This window comes from Plectropomus leopardus, chromosome 17, assembly GCF_026936395.1.
Source record: "Plectropomus leopardus strain MGB_pleo_1.0 chromosome 17, ASM2693639v1, whole genome shotgun sequence".
NCBI lineage: Eukaryota > Metazoa > Chordata > Actinopteri > Perciformes > Serranidae > Plectropomus > Plectropomus leopardus.
In genome coordinates, this window is record NC_142192.1 from 10,816,900 (window position 1) to 10,836,449 (window position 19,550).

At 39.5% G+C, this 19,550-nt stretch overlaps 1 protein-coding gene across 1 annotated transcript in view; it reads right to left on the bottom strand.

The window, feature by feature from the left end:
• atxn1a (ataxin 1a) overlaps positions 1–19,550 on the bottom strand; it is a 135,964-nt gene that overhangs the window by 109,332 nt on the left and 7,082 nt on the right. Inside the window, exon 2 of the mRNA XM_042505915.2 lies at positions 10,532–10,670. The gene's annotated coding sequence lies outside the window, so the exon portion shown is untranslated. The remainder of the gene's footprint in view (positions 1–10,531; positions 10,671–19,550) is intronic.

The window sequence follows — 19,550 nt, forward strand, 5'->3', positions numbered from 1 at the left end:
TCTGGCTAACGCACCAGCCTGAGCTGCTGAAGACACAAACACCTGCAATCACACTATAAAGTCTTACCTTATGCACACATACACACGTGCTGTCAAAAATCTCAATTTATCTGTACATATTGATTCGGAATATTTGAAGAGTTTCAATACTAATTTTTCACAGTATTGATACACCAGTGCCAGCTGTGCTTTCTCACTCACTCTTATTGATAACTGCAGTCATTCTGCTGCTCTCTGCTATTAACCCTGAAAAGAACAGTCATTGTTGTCATATTACAGGCTTTTTATCTTTTAATAAAAACAATTAATTGCATGCCCTTCTCCAAAAAATGGTATTGAGTATCAATATTCTTTAAGATATTGAATTAAAGTTTGAAATTCAAGTATCGTAACAAATAACAGCTGAAATTAGACACAACCCAGCTGGTAACGCACGTCAATATGATGTCAGAATTTGCTGAACTAACTCTGGACAGATGTTGAATTTCGGTTGGAATGAAAATTGCGTTGAGGATAATTTAAATGTCTAATGAAGTCAGAAGTCCTCGTTGTGTGGACGTTATCATTATGACATTCTGCAGACATTTGGTCTCTATACCTCATGACTTAACGTCATTATTCTAAGTCAAAATGAGATGTTTGGAAAACGCTGGGTTTCGGTTACTCTACAACACAACTTAAAAAGAACAAAATTTCAGCGTTATCTTTCGTCAGTATTCTACATCAAATTGACTCTGGTATTAGACATTCTGACCTTGGATTTTGTTCACCTGACGTCACAACCTAAATTAAACTAAATATCCACTTTTAGAGATGTTGGAGGCCAGTTGGGAAAGTAAGAGAGTGAACATGATTATAAAACATGAGAAGGACTACAGTAATATGCAGTCTCTAGCGACAGTTACCGCACATTCAGTCAATCGCTGTGAATTCTGTGCAACCCTAGAATTTTGTTCAATCAGTCTGCAATATGACTCCATATCCAATATCCATGACAGCAATATGACTTTTCTTGCAATTTTCACTTGCTCACGACATTTCTAGACAATCATTAACTGTAAACTTCGCAATATCCATTGCAATTTTGCTTAAAAATTTGCCATGAAACCAGGAATTTCAGGCAACAACACACAAACGGCACACAAAAATCCTGGAGCGACTGAATATGAGGTGCATTAATGGTGACATTTCTTAAAAATAGGCTCTGTAATTTTAAAAAACTTTTAAGAGCAAGAGCAGCAAGATATTGAATGTCCTTTATTTTATCTTTGAAGTACCATGCACAACAATAGACAGAAATGAATTCCTTTAGGTATGCCCTGCCATATTTGTTTTGCACTGTGCAAGAGTGATGCCACCATCTTAGAACATGTCTGTGTAATTTATAGCTCCAATTAAGTCGCCTCTCCTCAGCCAACAATGTATACAATCCTGTTACTTTCAAGGGGTGCTCATCGAACAGCACGTCACTGAGAAAACTTTGTCAAAGTAGAATATTATCGAAGAGTTGGATGGGGAAAGATAAATAAAGAAAAGGGCTTTCTCTGTAGAGGTCCTGATACGGTTGGCTAATTGGTGATGGACTCATGGGGCTCATGGACGGGCAGGGAACATCCTGGCTCACTAGGTCTTATCTCTGTCAGCAGTGTTTTAGCACACCTCCCTGACTGTCATAGCCAAACGTCCCTGTTCCAATGTCATGAGCTTACTACATAGCTAAAGAAAGGGCCAGAAATAATAGCCAGCGAGTCAGGCAGCCACATGTCCACCCAGATGAAGCTGATCCAGCCAACCATCCAGCCAGTAAAAAAGATGAACTGGCCAAGCCACAACCACCAGCCAGCCGGACAGACACACAGATGGACAGAGAGAGCCAGCAATCCAAACATGCATCCAGGAACTTGCTCTATTCAAACCACACCACAGCTTTGTCGGAGAGGAAATAGTTTCAGCCTTACAGACGCTGTTTTAAATATTGCCTGTGGTTCGTTGCACAGGCTCGTCTCAACCTGTCCTTCAGTGCCCACCCATGCATGCCCCTGACCATATGGTGACTCAAGTCACAAACCAGTGCATTGTCAGAAAGAGGGGGACAGTGATCACAACTGCCTGTGGACAGACTGGAACTCAGGACGTCATTGCACATGCCACATCACAAACCATCACTGAAATGTTGAGGGTGCATTGTACCGACCCTCCCCGTACTGCCATGTGCCGTGTCTGGACATCAGTATCCTAAGGAGTAAACAGTAGTAATGGAAAGCAAGCTCATGCCAAGATCAACACTGGTGAAGGGTGGGTTTTGGTATTCCAGGGATTGTTTCTATCACTGGCCATTTTCCTGTTATTGAATTCCTCTCTCTCGATGCATATCCTCCTGGCTCACACTTAAGTAATTGTTGATACCCACACACCCACCATGCAGCGGAGGGTCTGGGGGCTTCACTTCCAACAATAGAGGTAGAAGCAGCAATAAAAATAGACATAGTAGAGTCATTTATGAACTGAAAGGTACTTTCTTAAAACAGATTTAGTACAAAAGGCACATAATCTGTCCTTTTCAACCCAAATGCATATGTTTTAATCCAGCATAAAGGTTTATCATACCTTAAAGATCCAGTGTGTAAAATTTAGAGGGATTTAGCGGTGATGAGCTGAAACTGGTAGGAATTCCTTCAGTGGTCTTTGTTGTTACCAGATTCTGAATTATCCACAGAGGTCTCTTCCTCTTGGATCCAGTATTGAAACCGATAAAAACACTGAATAAAGCAGTTGTAGCAGTTCCTTTGTTGTTCGGGATGTCAGACACAGACCACTAGCACAGCACCTGCTAATGTGTGCTCACCTTTTACTCTTTTAACTTAAGATCCAGATATTCAGGAGGTTTTTACCAACAGACAAATAACCCACATGAGGTCTTGTCCTCTCCACAACAACTGGGCCCAATAATTATTAGAAATGGTAAAAACATTGAATAAAGCAGTTTCAGATTAAAAATTAGTGTTTTTTTTTAACACTGCTTGTCGCGTAGGGGCTGCTAGCTATGGTGGATAACGCGAAAACGCAAATGGTCTTATCTAGAGCCAGTGTTTGGTTTGTCCATTCTGGGCTACTGGAAAAAACATGGTGCAAAAAACATGGTGCTGCAACATGGCGATGTCCGTGGAAGAGGACCCGTTCTCTATGTAGATATAAACTGCTCATTCTAAGGTAACCAACACACAAGACTTCTTATTTTCAGATAATTATACACCAAAGAAAACATACTTATCATCATATTCCATTTCTGCCAATAGATCCCTCTGAATCTTATACAGTGGACCTTCAAATTAACTCATATTAAATTTTGAATCAGCATAAATAATTGCCATTAAACTTTTATAAAAGTCTTTGCACAGACAACACTGGTGAATGTGATGCTATTGTTCAGGTAATAGAAATCATTACATCTGTGCTCCAATATATGTACATGACCCCAATCCCTGGCATTCTTCTTTCATCTTTCATCCTCATCACTATCTATCTGGCTGTGTCCCAGGTTGTCAGCTTATCCCTGTCCCAGGCCTGGAGCTCTATGGGGAAGAGAGGAGTCTGCAGGAGCTGTCTGACTGCCAGTCAGTGTCAACTCCCCACTGTAATCCTCTACTGCCTCTGATAAGGATAAGGCAGAGAAGACTAGAAGACTAGAAGAAGAGAAGAGAAGAGAAGAGAAGAGAAGAGAAGAGAAGAGAAGAGAAGAGAAGAGAAGAGAAGAGAAGAGAAGAGAAGAGAGGAGAGGAGAAGACAGAGGAGAGGAGAAGAGAAGAGAAGAGAAGAGAAGAGAAGAGAAGAGAAGAGAAGAGAAGAGAAGAGAAGAGAAGACTGAAAGAGTATGTAAAACTGTGCAAGAATGCAGTGAGACACAGAAAACTGAAGAAACAGAGGCAAAAACATACATGAGACAACAAAACATTTCTGAAGTGGCGAGATGAGTAGACTTGGAGAATAACCATCTGAGCAACAAAACTAGATTCCAATCCCTGAAATGTAGCTTTGTCATTTAGTGCGCCACAGTTGAGAGCGCTAAGAGCCATTGCTCTTTTATGCACCATAATACCATTTAAACAGCTGTTATCAGTTAGGTTCTCCCTCATTTAGCTTGGCCCTCAAAAGGCCAATGCTTAAAACCCTTTCCTCTCAGCCGAGCTTTGCCTGGAATGTAATCAAATATGAATCAAGGCAGCGAGATCACAAGAGTAGCATACTGAATTAACTATCACATGATGACTTACATGAGGTATCACATTTGATGTATAGCTCCAGCACAGTAATGATCTTCCTAGAGACGGTTTATGAAACAGCTCTGAGGATTTTAACTGATTTAATGAGTTACTTAGATTCAATATTGATGCGGGAACCCAAATTTGTAGCATAAGAGCTTGTTATTTGCCGACAAGAGCACCCCCTCATCACTTAGACAGTATACTTCAGTCCAGTTTAGCCTTTTACAGCAGCCCTCCTGGCATATATACAACTGTATATCATGTCAGCTACACTGGCAGCCATTACAGAGCCAAAGCCAACACACGGCTGAACTAAGTCCCAAAGCCAGCTTCGCTTTTTCACATGGTTATTGAGCCATGCAGCGGCTTATCGACCCGACAATGTAACACAAGTTTGTAGGATGGCTTCAGTCCTCTGTCCCTCTGTGTGTGTGTGTGTCTCTCTCTCCCTCTCTCACTTTCTCATTCAGACACGGCGACTACCTCAGTCATTCAGAAGATTGTTATTGATTACATTACCACTACAAAATAAAGACGGCAAACATGGAAACAAGGTCACATAGACTGCAAATTCATACATTCCCTCTGATGTTCACACACACAAAGTATGAACCCACAAGCACTCTAAAGTGATAAACTGAACAAAGATCCCCTCGGAATGATATAATGAATGTTTTGATTGAATTATACTTTTAAAAAGGACTAATGGGACTTCAACAAGTGCATTAGTGAAGTTCAGTGATTCACAAGACCATAAAAATGTAGCCTCATTGACCCTCATATTACCAATGACATGTTTTCACTCCTCAAAGATTAATTGCGGATTCAAGTGCCCATCGTGGTATCTCAACTGAACTACTATTACAGTCCTGTACAAACAGCAGTCTAAGAAACATAAGACTGTGCACTAAGCGATAAAGGCATACACGATCACACATAGTGGAATGTTCTTTCACACAAAATACAAAAAACTCTCATTGATCCCCTTTAAAAGCAGCATTCTGTGTGCAAGGGTGTCCTTTCTCTTGTGTGCATGCATGTGTACTCGGAGCGCTCGTGAATAGAGGAGGATGAAAGGAAAAGCTGAAAAGGTCTGAGCGCACTGCATGGTTCAACCAGACAGCTCAATCTCTTGATCTGCCCCCATCACCACCCACCCCTCTTTACTATTTCAAAATGATTTTTCTCACACACTCTTTTTTTTGGTCCCACTTCAATCCCATGCTACCTGCGTGGCTGTTCTTCTTTTCTGTGTGGCTCATGTAGTTTCTTGTGTAAAAGGAGAAAACCAGTGATTAACTTGTAAAACAGTCTGGTGTGAATGCAGTAAAATAGGTGTTGACATTATTTCCATGATCACACAGATACGCCTTTTTTAACCAAAATTAGTGCGTGTATGCAGGTCCTGACATGTGACCTTTGACATTACGAACGGGACTGAAAAAAGGTTAGAAAAGAGTAGGAAGCAGCATGGAGGCCAGTAAAAATGCTACGGCGGATACTTCTATTATACAGGACTGTGCAAAAGTTGTGGGCACCCTAAATTTTGTGATTTAGCAAGGTTTTAATGATTATACAATTTTATTTCTCATTGCTCTCTTTACCAAAATACAATGATTATGATCTTGCTAAGCTACCACAGTTTAGAGTGTCCTAAAACTTCTGCACAGTGCTGTATATACAATATCTTAGCTATTTAGTCTCTCTCTCAAACTCAATGCATATCACTGCATCGTGCCGACAAAGGGGTTAAAAGTTGCCCGTCCTCCCAGGTCTTATTTCTATCACTGCTGATCAGAGCAACAGCTAATAAATACCTGTAACTACTGAGTCATTTGTCCCGGGAGTGCTGATTGTAACTTTTCCGATTAAATACAAAAGCCAGATGTTAGTGGGTGTTATTAGGTTTTTGCCCAGTAAAAAAAAAAAAAAAAAAAAGACTAAAGTGGTATAAAACATGAGCCAGAGATATAAAGGAAAGAGTGGAGGAAGGATACAGGGGGACAAAAATATCTAATCGATATGTGTAAAATTGTGGCTAGCTGAAGCACATTCTCTAGACCTGTAATTTGTGTGTAATTTGTTTGTGTGCATTGCTTTGTCTCCTTTCAGTGTTATTGTTGAAGATTCAGTTGCAAAAGACAAAATATTTTAATGTGTATGTTTACTTTATTACAACGAGTGTCAATGTTTGTTATGGCTCCTCATAGCACATTTGCACAATGTGCACATGACAGTTTGTAGTCAGGGCTGTATGGAGGCAATAAAAGGGTACATGAAGCAAACTTTGGCTGTACATAAGAGCTGAGAGTTTCTCATTGAAGTGATGTTGTACTCAACAGATCATTGTTTGATGTTGCATGATTTACACGCTGTTCTTTCTGGTTACTACTCCCTTATCAGTCTGCCCCGACACCACTTAAAAGCTCTTGCACACTTCAGTGCAGAGCAGGGTTTGTTTGTTTTTGCCTTTGCTTACATGAAGACACCATGATCTGGCAGAGGACAATGCAAGCCAAATGTACAAGAACAGGATGAGGATGGTTACTCACCCATGCAGACTTTAAACATCTTAGGGGATACGGGTAAAGGATGCTGTATTCAGTCTTCACAACACCTCTGCCTGCAGTGTGTAACCTGTCAAACGTATTATCTGAGCAAATGTTGAGAGTAAGTGTTGTTATTACAACTAACTTATCTACAAATATACACAGACACACACACAAACACCTGTTGCAGCCATTGGTTGATCCCTCTGCCCCGCCTCGACATCATTCACTCTGCCTGTATTTGCAGGTTGGAGCATAAAGCCATTTCTGGCACTTGTTCATTCAGCCGTGAAATCTCCACCCAATCATTACCTGGAAATCTTTCTCCATCTCTCTCAGCCACACACACATTAACACACAACTTTCTTCTTTTCCCTTACATAGGCAGTAAATTCCACAGACAAAGACAGGACTCTAGCATGATCTGGGAGATGTGTGTGTTTATGTGTGTTTGAGTACGCGTGTCTGTGTGCACATATGCCTCTGACAAATGAGCCAAGCTCAGTTAAATGGCTTGTGATTAGGACACATTGGCTTCTAATTGCCTCTCATTACCATTTGAAAGTGAGTGGCGGTTGGAATCAAAGGCTATGGTGGCAGTGGTAAAGTACACGTGTGCGTGTGTGTGCGTGTGTGTGCGTGTGTGTGCGCGTGTGTGTGTGTGCGCGCGGGTGTGTGTGTCTGTGTGTGTGTGTGGTAGGTGGGTGGAAAAGCACGCCTGATTCACAGTGGCATGACTGCACAATAGAGCACTATAGTATGGTCTGTCCCTATCACAAAGCCTCGGTGTTCAGCATCATAACTAACGCAGAAGTCCCCGCTGAAAAATACTGAACCTGCTCTTATCAACCTAATCAACACCCTTTCTCCTTCAATCTGAAAGTTCAAAAACTGGTGACCTACTACAACTGCTCCCTCTACTGTTCCCTCAATATTCAATTCATACCCTCTCTACTGGGTTAAATAATTATACATTTGATTCATAGACATGTCTGTAAGCTCAGCACCTGTTTAATCCTTTACCTTCCCACCTATATCACCACTATACCCTCTGTTTACCTACCTTGTACAATAGAAGCCTGTCTGTCTTCACACTCCACCCTTAGCATTAACATCTCTCCTCTGGTCATGTACTCACCACCCTTAATACTTCCAGACATTAGCTGTCAACCTATTCTGACAGACCTGGTGCTGAAGTTTAACTTTTGTTCCATCCCATCCTTGAAATTCTTTTCTGAAATCCTGGAATGTACTGTTTCCACTCAGCTTAGCTCACATCTGCAAGGCGATAACTGTCACAGCCCCTAAATTGCCCTGTTCAAATTCACAGCACAACAGACAACAGCTCAAACTCCGTTCCCACTCCTTTCTAAACATGGCTTTCAACATGGTTTCTCAAAAAAACTTGCTAAAACAATTATGCCTTGTTGGCATAACCTATGCTGTACAAATTTGCTTGCTCTCTCAAGCAGAACTAAAGTCTAATCTAAACCCAAGATCTCAAAGACCTCCTCGTGGTGTTCCACAGGGATTACTACTGGGTACACTTTGCTAAATCATCTACCTCCTCCCCAGTCTTTGACATCGAATTAATCCTTGTTACAGAGTTGATGCTCAACTTTATATTTCAATCTAACCACTTGGTTACTCCATCTCCTCCGTATGACCTGCTGCAACAGAGACACCATAGAGAACATGAAAAACCAAGGTTTCAAAAACAAAAAAGGTGTTTCTTACCAGAATTCTGCTAAATAAACTAATATTATTACAACGGGTTAATGAAGAAGCTGCAGGTGGATATAAATGGATCTTTTTTGAAGCAATATTCTGGCAAAATTACATGTGTTTTGGGTGCACTGTCTGTGGAAAAAATCAAATCAAATATCATAATATCTAAACCAAATATCTAAATGTTGATTGTGCAGAGATTTATTGTTGACTATGGTGCTTTCACAAAAAATTTACACAATGAGATTTTTGATAAAGAATCATTATGTTGATGTAATGACTAAGCCGGTAAAGGTGAAGAATAAAACAGTTCAAACAGTCTCGTAAATTTATAAAATTACACCACTTTACTGTACTGCAGCCTTTAAAATTATTAAGAAAAGACAACACATATGATGGAATTTAAAAATCGGAGACCATATCTAGTTTCATATCACGATGTCAACATAATTTTGATATATTGCCCAGCTTTACTGTGCATAAAAGCAGTAGCTAAGACTAACATGCTGCACAAGAAATTTAAAAAGTTTTAGAAGTATATGTATGTTTCCAGTAACCTTCTGACTCTTTTGTGCAGCAGTCTGATAAAGGGAAAGGACTTGATACAATATTGAAGAATTTTGGTCAAAATCTCCCTTTAAACTGTTCCATACTGGTTGTCTGTTGCACCAGATTATGTGTTAAAATAGTAATGTATTGGGTTTACATGCAGAATAGTTTACAATTTCCATATTCCTGGTTTTGTATGTATTACTATAATACACTGTCATATTATAAGTGTGAGTATTTCTTTTGCACAGATACTTGTACTTGTAGCACCCTAAGGTTACAAGTCCATTCATTGCTTAAGGGAAGGCAACTCAGTAGGCTACAGGGCATGCTCCAAAGATAAGAAGAGACATAATCAACTAGTAAAGTGGAGGACTTTTTTGTTCAAATACCAAATAAATACACACACACACACCCTCAGAAAGGTAAAAGTTAAAAGTCTAAATGCAGCTGGTGGGCAAGAGCTACAGCTTTTAATCTCAAGCAGTTAGCCTACATTTGTCCATCCACTTGGTCTCATTTGGATTCCATATTAAATTCATAATGTGAGTGAAAGCATAGGCTACCACTTGGGAAGCAAAGCCTACCCCGAGTGCAACTCCGAGGTGTAAACAGAGTAAAAATAGCCTGCTATCACAGGCTTCCCTACAGTCCCGTTATATAATGGTCCAAGCTAGGATGAATGACATCACGGGTAGTCCAGCAATCACAAACCCCTATGTCCTTTACAACCAGCTGGCAATGTAAGACACTGTGTAGTACCATATTATATACGCACCATTTCAAAAACGCTCCGAACATGCGAAATAGATGTAACTACGTTCTCGCAAACACTGGAACAAATCATGTGGACTGTGGTTAGTTGTTGTTCGCCTCTTTTCGTGTAGAGAAAACACTTCCGCGATGGTGAAACGTAGATAAAAATGTAATGCTTGCCTTTGACAGTCCTTGTCAGTGTGAAAAGAGTTCAAAAGAAGACACATGCGGCTTGAAGCGACATTATTTGACAGTGTATGTCAATGTTCAGCGCTTAGAAACAGTCTGCAAAGAGCAAATGTTTGAACCGAGGTCGAGTGGCGCAGTTACTGAAAGTACAGCGCCTGCCCGACTCCAGCTCGCCCGGCGGACGCGCTCCTCGCTCGGTCACAATCCGGCCAAACGTCCGCTCTCTTTCGCCCCACTTAAACACTACTTTGCATTTACGTTCCGAAATGACAAGCACACGCACACAAACCCCGCATGCTCCCGTGCTGTTTAGTCACTTAAAAATAGGTCAGAGGGCGAAGTAAACATTTTCCGAGGCTTTGAAGTAAACCAGCGCCACCCTGCCCAGTTCTTCCAGCCATTTTCTCTCCACAGCTCCAAAATGACGAAAAGTGTCACGGTGAAAGCAATGACAGGCTGGCGAAACGAGTACTGAATGAACAGTTTTGTGTGACTTACTGTTGGGTGTAACGGGCTGCTGAGTTTGTGTCTCTCCTTGTTGCCAGGGCTCCCCTGCTCTGCTCCGGCGCTGACGGTGGAAAGCGTCTCCCCTCCTAATGATGTTTGCAGCGAGCAGCTAATAGCTCTCTGCCCCCACCTTCAGAGAGAGAGGGGGGGAGGGAGGGAGAGGGGCAGAGGGAGAAAGGGAGAGAAGTTCAAAAATGGAGCAGTTTGTAAGCTACTCATGCAAAAATATGAGAGGGCTCGGAGCAGAGCAAACAGAGACTGAATTACAAGTTCACTGACAGCACTAGGGCGTGTGAATGCACAGTGCATATGCCATTTTTAGTTCAAGTGTTTGTTATATTCATAGCGCTGCAGTAATTATAATAAATTCCAGAGATGTTGGTGTGTGTGTGTGTGTGTGTGTGTGTGTGTGTGTGTGTGTGTTTGTATGATCTATTTTTTGGAATATTATTCTAAATATACAATATGATAAGGAGCTTTCTAACTTTACTAAAAAAAAAAGTCATCAGGAGTCAACCGATATTTGTTTTTCAGGGCCAATACAGATTATTAGTAGTTAATGAGACCGATAACTGATATTTGGAAGCAATATAAATTTACAATAAAAATGAAAAGTTTTATGTCAATATTTGGAATTTGGAATATTACAAACTCCAACACAAAACTTTTGTTAAAATGCCTTTAGCAAATGTTTAATAAATACTGAAATGTTAAACATCAAATGCAGCAAGTTCCCAGCATTTTTTTAATAAAGTCAAGTGAAAATTTAAAGAAAAAAATGAATAAATAAAAATTGCTTTCTGATGTTTTACAGAGTAAAGGTTCCTCCTATGCTGACACTGGCTTTGCAATTTTTAATCAATTAATTGTATCGGCAATTATTAAAATAAAACGCAGATACAGATAATCAGCAAATTGCCAAATATCGGCTCCAACAATCAGCCATGCTGATAATCTGTTAGTATAGTTAGTAAGTTAGTTTTGTAAAACTTTTATCCAGTGTCACTGAACAATTCAGCAACTGGCTGTGAACTAAAATGTGACGCATTGTTAAACATTATAGTACCCAACGGTATAGTAGAATGATAATCCAATAATGACAATAATGAAATAACATATCACACTGACTAGGGTCATTCTGCTGCACAATGAATACTCTGATAATTTCAGTACATTTTTTCTTATAATACACTTGTAGTTTTTATTGAGCCTAGGTAAGCTTTTAAAAGCAGGACTGTTACTTGTAATGCATTTTTTTATATTGTGGAATTATTACTTCTGCCTAGATTCTTGTTCTGTCATCACAGTTTTAAGACAGGATCATCCTTTTGATCCTGTGCACAAAAATTGAACTGTAGTAACAATAGTGTGTAGAATGGATAATAAACCTTAAAAGTCCAGTATGTAGGATTAATGGGCAACTTGCATTAACCACAGTAGTTCTTCTACACACTTCACCTACATGGGTAAAGTTTCAGTTCTGCAACCTCATCACTCAATGCCACTTAACCCTACACACTGTACCTTTAAAAAACATGAACACTGTTATGACCATTTATGTATACAATATCACGCATGGAACACAAAAAATAAAAGTTACTAAATAATACATACATATACAAAATTGGGACCACAAAATGTATTGAGATTCTAAAATATCAGATATATGAAGCAATTTCAAAAATTGTCGGGAAAAACAAAACTGTCTCTTTGACAAAATGAATACAGTCCACATTCAAGATATGTATTTGACATTAGAATTTTTGAAATACCGTTAATTGCAATGAGGACAGTCCTGTGTTTGATTTTGCATGCTGGGAATACCATAATGTCTTTACGTTATGTTCCTCAGCTGCTGTCAACAGGTCAGGAAGTCATGGCAGACATTTGAGGTAGAGAGCTGGAGATGTCAGAAAGAATCAGCTCATCATAGTGCATTGACTGATAGTCAGCTGACAGTGACAAGTTGTAAAATCTGAGAGGCTTACACACGCGCGCATGCACACATGCACACACACACACACACACACAACCAGAAATATATGCAGTATTAGAAAACATGCTGATGAAAGATGTTCACTCATGACATGATTCAGTTATTGCTAATTCAGCTGCTAAATTTATTTGGCTCTCTGTGGCTCACTCACTTATTTGACTATATTAAAAGACTTGGGAGGTTTAAATGTTTCCTCTACATGACGTATTAAAACTGTATAAACTCTATAAATCGTACTGTGGCTTGAGACTAACATTTCCCCTCTATCAATGTTTGGTTTTTTTTAAATCACTTTGACCTCTGTGACCTCTCCCAGATTTTCACTATGGCAACAAGCGCCTTCGCCTCTTCGTCACAGGAGAGTGCAACCTGACACTGACCATGAGCCTAGGGTGCACAAGGCTGCAGAGTGACAGACGATCTGGGATGTATCCCACTCCCTGCCAGTCACTCAATAAGTGGCCTTTTGTGCAGCGCTCTATTGTGCCCTTGTCACATGTATGCCAAACAAAGAGGGAGAGAGGTAGGCTGCCCTGTGTGCCAGGAGGCTAGCGTTACATTCATGGCCTGGATGCATAGAAATAAAGAGACACCGTCTGGCAGTGAATAGACTTCGATATTTGAATGGAGACAGGAGTGAAAAGTTTCAGTTCGCAACCATTTATAATGCAGACTGTATACATGCTGTTTGATACTCTAAGTCCCTGTAGCGCTTCCTCTAGAGTCACTTTCACATTGTATACAGTATGAGTTGCCCACGCCGTGTATGTGCAAGGTCAGCGTACAGGACAAACTGTAAGCTGACAACATGTTTCTGAATAAATCACCAAAGTCAACCTGATTTTTGATTAAAGGAAACAAGATGTAAGACTTAAAGGGATTTAGTGGCATCTGGTCATGAGGTTTGCAGATTGCAACCAGCTGAAACTTCTCCCAGTTAGAACAGCGCAAGTCTTCATTATCAATATCTTCTCATCCCAAATCATGTTGCCGCTTTGCAGTGGACTTCTGCGTCTATATATTACACTCTAGGTATCCTGTGTCTGCTATTTACGTTCCGTTTGTCCAAAATAAATGGACCCAGTCATTTAAACCAATAAAAATACTAAATAACACACATAAAAAAATATGGGTTTTTTTCTGATTCTCTTGTCATGGATGAGCTGCCAACTACAGCAGCCAAAATGCAAAAATGTGAATGGCCCTATCTAGAGATAATGATTGTTTTGTCAGTTCTGGGCTACTGCAGAAACATGGTGGACTCCATGGACGAGGACCCGCTCCCAATAAAGATATAAACAGCTAATTCAAAGGTAACAAAAACACAAAAAATCGTATTTTCAGGTGAATGTACACTTAAGAAAACATATTCATTACATTCTATTAAATTTCTGCCAATATATTCCTCTAAATCCTACACACTGGACCTTTAATAATAGCCTTGCTTAGGCTCTTGTTAGCTCACAGAAGTGCATGCATACAGTGATTTGCATACACACAAGCATGCACTCGCTCCAGTCTTTACTCTCTGTTTTGTCTCTGCATGTAGTTACACGTATACACCTACTCACTTTTACAGTGAGTTGATGAATGGCTTGATGTTTGGAAAGCTCCAGGTTAGATTCTTTCAGCAGCTGGAAAGGACCTGCAGAGTTTTGCCTGTCTGCAAAAGTCTTCATTTGAATGACTTGCACCCTTCAGAGTATAATGAGAACACATAGTTGTGTGTGTGTGTCTCGTGTAAGGCCATGGCGTGCTTGAGAAATAATAAAGAACTGCTCCCAAAGGAGGAGCAGATTCTTGGAGGGTTGGGTTACTCCCTTGAGATGTATCTGTGTGTGTAGCAAGTGTGAACAGTATACACTCAGGGACAATAAAGTGTAGCAGGTGTGGCGCGTATGGGAAGAGCCCTGAGAAATGGAGGCTGGCTGTTTGAGCCTGCATACCTGTATGGCTATTTTGTGAGATTCAGTGACTCATATTTTAAATGTCAATGCCAGTTTTTAACTCCACCTGTCAGAAAGTTTTCTTTTGGGGTCGAATAGTGCCAAACTAAATATTAAAAATGAGATTTTATAGCATCACTGTTCAACCTATTATGAAATATGTCCCTGTCAAAAGAAAAAATACAATTTTTGTGTTCATTTTTAACTTCTCCTGACCAGAAAACCAAGACAGGGGTGTATCCAGCCAAAACCATACAACTAAATAAGAGACATCCACTTAACTGACAAGTATACACAAACAAAGGATCTGACACTTCACCTGGGATATGAATAACTAACGCACCAAACATAAAACACACACTGAGTTAGATAAATAATTAACAATCACCCGCCTTTGGAAGCAGCTCTTAAGGGATTTTCAAAGATGTTAATGGTCACGGACATCTGCGCTTTATCTGACAGCAGAGTAACAACGTAGCAGAGGGACTGAAGCACATGCCACTTAACTTAGTACACTCAGCTATTGAGCAACTCAGCTCTTCAGACATTTAGACTGTATTTTCTTCATTTTTTACCATTTACCTGCTCAGCCAGTGTGAAAAAATAAGCAGGAGAAAGGGTAGGCAGTTGCATTGACGTGTCAGCTCTTCAAATTCTCTGCAAAATCCAACAAAGACTTTCTTAGTCGAAGAGGAAAGCTCATCCTGTATGCTTTGAAAGTAGCTGTCACTTCAGATTTCAAGGCTTCATTGTCTGCTGAAGTTCCCTCCGTGCACAGACATGGTGTGTTTCACAGCTGCTCACTGCACCCCCTTTTGCTCAGATGTGGAAGTGTTTACAAGTTTCAGGGCGAGATAACAGAAAGCATCTTATCAAACACCACACAAGATGAATAAATGAAGTGTTTTTCTTCATTCTTTTATTTCATGCCATGAAGTAATATCCACTTAGGAAAAATATATTAATATCCACAGCTTTACTCTTTATGACAGTGATCCTAACCTTTTTTTTTTTTTTAATCAAACATACCCATAAGAGCCCTGTCAAAGTGTTGCAAAGATTACTTTTTAAATGTTTTAGGTTACAAATTATGAGTTACCCCATCTAAAATTTAATAAGTAAAATCACTATTTTAATTATTTCATCAAAAGTATATAACTTATTGCATTTGATTACTTTTTGATTACTTTTCTAACAAATGCTTTGAACTGGGTAATAAAGCAGAAAAATGTAATGGGCTATGCAAAAAGAAGTCACTGCTGCCCGGAAAAAAACATGCAAAGCCACAGAATGAAAGTTTTAATCTACATTTTACCAAAAAGAATATATTCAATATTTGGATTAGCGACTGCAATTTCATTGAATATATTTTTCGCAGTTCCTGTAACAGATTAAAATTAGATCTATTTTGTAATTAAATTACACAGCTTCATTAAATGTCACTTGATGTTTCTCAAACAATGGGAATCCACTGCCCCTTCATGTTAGCTCTCTATTACTGCTGTTTTTCCATTACCTCAACCGGTATCTAAAAAATTTGAAACTGTTTGTCAATAAATAACAGCTGTTTTAACCTTTATCCAATACTTTTAACTGTATCAGCTGTTTATCCATTCATTTATTTGAACTATTTATCCATTATTTTATTTCAGGGCTGGGAAATATACATTAATATCATATTGATACTGTGATATGAGACTAAATATCGTCTTAGATATTAGATATCGTAGTATTGTGTTGTCTTCTCCTGGTCTTAAAGGCTGCATTACAAAAAAAACGTTCTTGCTGCTTTATTTGCCTTTAACCACTTAGTCATAATATCCGCGTTAATGATGAATATTTATCGATTTCATTGTGTAAATATTTTGTAAAAGCACCAATAGTCAACCCTACAATATCATTCTGATTTTGATATCAGTGTACTTGGTCAAAAATATTGCAATAAACTCTCAATGTGTGGTGTTTGGGGGTTAGATAATTAATTCTGCAGAAATGTTCATATTCAACTTTTTATAGAGACAGTACTCCCAAGAAACTGCCAAATCCTTTTAGATCACCTAGTTCAGAATCACTAAATTATATTTAAATATATTTGAAAAAAGTTTTGTATGCATGTGTGTGCTGTGTGATCTGGAGTCCAAAATTGCATTGGATTCTATTTTGTCTTTATTTTCATTGCATAATAAATACAACAATAAACTGAACTTTACTTTTTGCACCCAATTGCTTTCAATTTCTTTCCCCCCATTTGTTCATAGTTACTGTACACTGTGATTTATATGTGATGTCTATTGAACTCCAAACGTGAAAAAAAAAACCTCAAATCCAGCTTCTGCAGCCTTTTAATCAATCTACAATCACAAGCTCCTAACATACCACCACTTTCACACAACCTCTCTAACAACCAAATTACACAGGCTTAAAGTTGCCCTTGCAAGTGTAATCCTACAGTGAATGCCTGCTATCGGCTAACCTGTTCTCACACACCTTCCCCATTCTGCGACAGGGGAGAACGAGCGGGGAGGATTAGGATGCAAAGAGAGTTCCCTAATCTGTGTATTAACAGCAGCCAATTCAATCAGGCTGTCTTGGGCAGGCAGATTTTGGGAAGTAATCTGGAGTGTCTTAATGTGATCTGTGTAAAAAGTCCAGACCTAATTGGAGTGGAGAAACATACACTTCAAAGTGCAGTCCGACACCAGCATGCACACAGTGTTTGCTCTGTCACATGCATGCACACAGAAATATGACTGTTGCTATGAGTATTGCATGAGTATGATCACAAATGGCATCACGTTTTGCTTTTGATAAAACAAAGATGGGTGGAGTAAGAGGCATAGAGTATAGAAGAGTGTGCTGCGTATGTGTGTGTGTGTGTGTGTGTGTGTGTGTGTGTGTGTGTGTGTGTGTGTTCCTTCTGTACGAGAAAATAATTGGCTCTTAGTTCTGGACCAAGAACTTATTATTAGACTGCTGCCTTTGTAGACGAGACTGCAATTTTACAGGGACACAGAATGTTTTTCTACTTATTATAGAGACTCTTAAGTGTTGTTTTACCCCTTCCACTTCTTGTTTAAACTGCAAAATCATTTTTGGTGGAATATATTCAATTCTACTTTCACCCTGATTGTAATTCTCTCTGTAAAAGGTGTTTCTGTAAATGTGGTGTCTGTGTTCGAACTCCCCCAAAAATAAAAACACCAGCCCCTCATGTATCATAAATGAAGACGCTCCTCGGCTATCTTTTGTGAATTAATAAGGCTAGAAGAAACGTCTGTTACGCCCGCGCCACTCTCCTCCTTCTAAGCAGTCACTTTAATTATTGACCAGGCAAGGGACACACTTTTGTACACACACAAACACACTAGAGTGCACATGCACATGCATACAAACAGTGGTGAGTGATATCAGTGCAGGCCTTTACAGTACACAGCCACCAACGCGGGGGTCAGCGAGGAGTCAGCTGGATAATAGATGAGCTGGAGTGAGGAAGCCGACAAATCTGTAGCACTCGCCTTACACCCTGCCTGTCTGCCTGATTTTCCTTTTGTGTATGACAGTGTGACTGTGTTGGAGGAACAGAAAGAGAAACTGCCACTCTGAGGAGCTACTTTCTGCAACACAAGTGAGAGGGAGAATGACAGAGACAGAGGCAAAGATCCCAGACGGGAAAGTAGAGCAGAGAGCCCCTTTGATCTCCCTCATTTTACCTGAGCATGTGTTAAACTGGCTTTGTGCTGTTTGTTTCAAACTTAGTAGCCATGATCAGCAACTCAACCAGGATGTTGAAATGTGTTGATTGCAACAATTAAGACATATTTAACACCGTGAATTTTGCATAACCTTGCAGTTTGGTCCTATCATCGCAACTTTCAAGTAATTTTAACCATAATCATCATTTCCAACGAGTTTTTACCCAAAATATAGTGACTCATAACGTCACCAAACTCACTTGTTCCTGGTTGTGAAGATAGGCAGATAAATACAACACAAATGTCTCACATTTACTAACAAAAATTACTGCCAAGCACCAAGCAAGGTAATTTCTCTGTTGTTCTGCAAGCATGTAAACTGTTTTGCAATGTACGCAACACTTTGGTTGAACATAAACCACACTGATTAACAAATCATTTTCTACTGCAACACACATCCAGAGAATGACTAAAGCACATGGACAACAGACTAGACAAATCATAATGACCGAAGCTGTTACATCCAGATCTATTGCATTTGCAGACAGAATCAATGTGAGTTACATTAAATATGCATGGATAGTGGCAGGCTGTTCTCAGTATGTTTTCCTATCAAAAGCAATGCACCAAAGTTTGTACATATCCCACTTAATGATGAGCCAGAAGTCCATGCATAACCCACATACTTGGAAGACTGCAAGACCAATGTGCTGACTGTATTAAAGAAGGAAACGGTCTCAAACAGTCCACTTAGGAGGCAGTAGAAGGGTCTCAAAGCACAGGACTTTACCCCAGGACTTCACCAGAACACTGGTGATCAGAACTGCATGTGAAATTTGAGTGAACTTTGAGTCATGGTAAGGTGTGTCTTCAGCATGGTTCTTTTCCTAAACCTAAACCGCAGTAACTTGACTTGCCTAAATCTAACCTGCGTTACTTAAACAGTGCCACTTTATTATGGTTGGAACAAGTTGTCTTTGGTTTTTAATTAATTATACCCAAAGAATTGCAACAATTTTTGCCATTTTCACTTGCTCCTGAAATTTTATTGCCAAAAAAAAAAAAAAAAACACTTAAAAACATTGCAACGTGCATCCCAAGTTTTTTAGAAAAGTTGCTGTGAAATCAGGCATTTTAGGCTTCAACAATCCCTATGAAAGCCTACAAAATGTTGAAAGGACTAGTAAACTTGTCAAAAGTTTGGAAATTTTTACTTTCTTGCCAAGAGTTAGATAAAAAGATTGATACTGCTTTCACGTCTATAGGATAAATATTATGCAGATAGCCACTGATTAGCTTAGAAGAGCGTCTGCAAATATTGAAAATAGGGGGTAACAGCTAGCCTGTGCCAACCAGCACCTCTACAGCTCACAGTT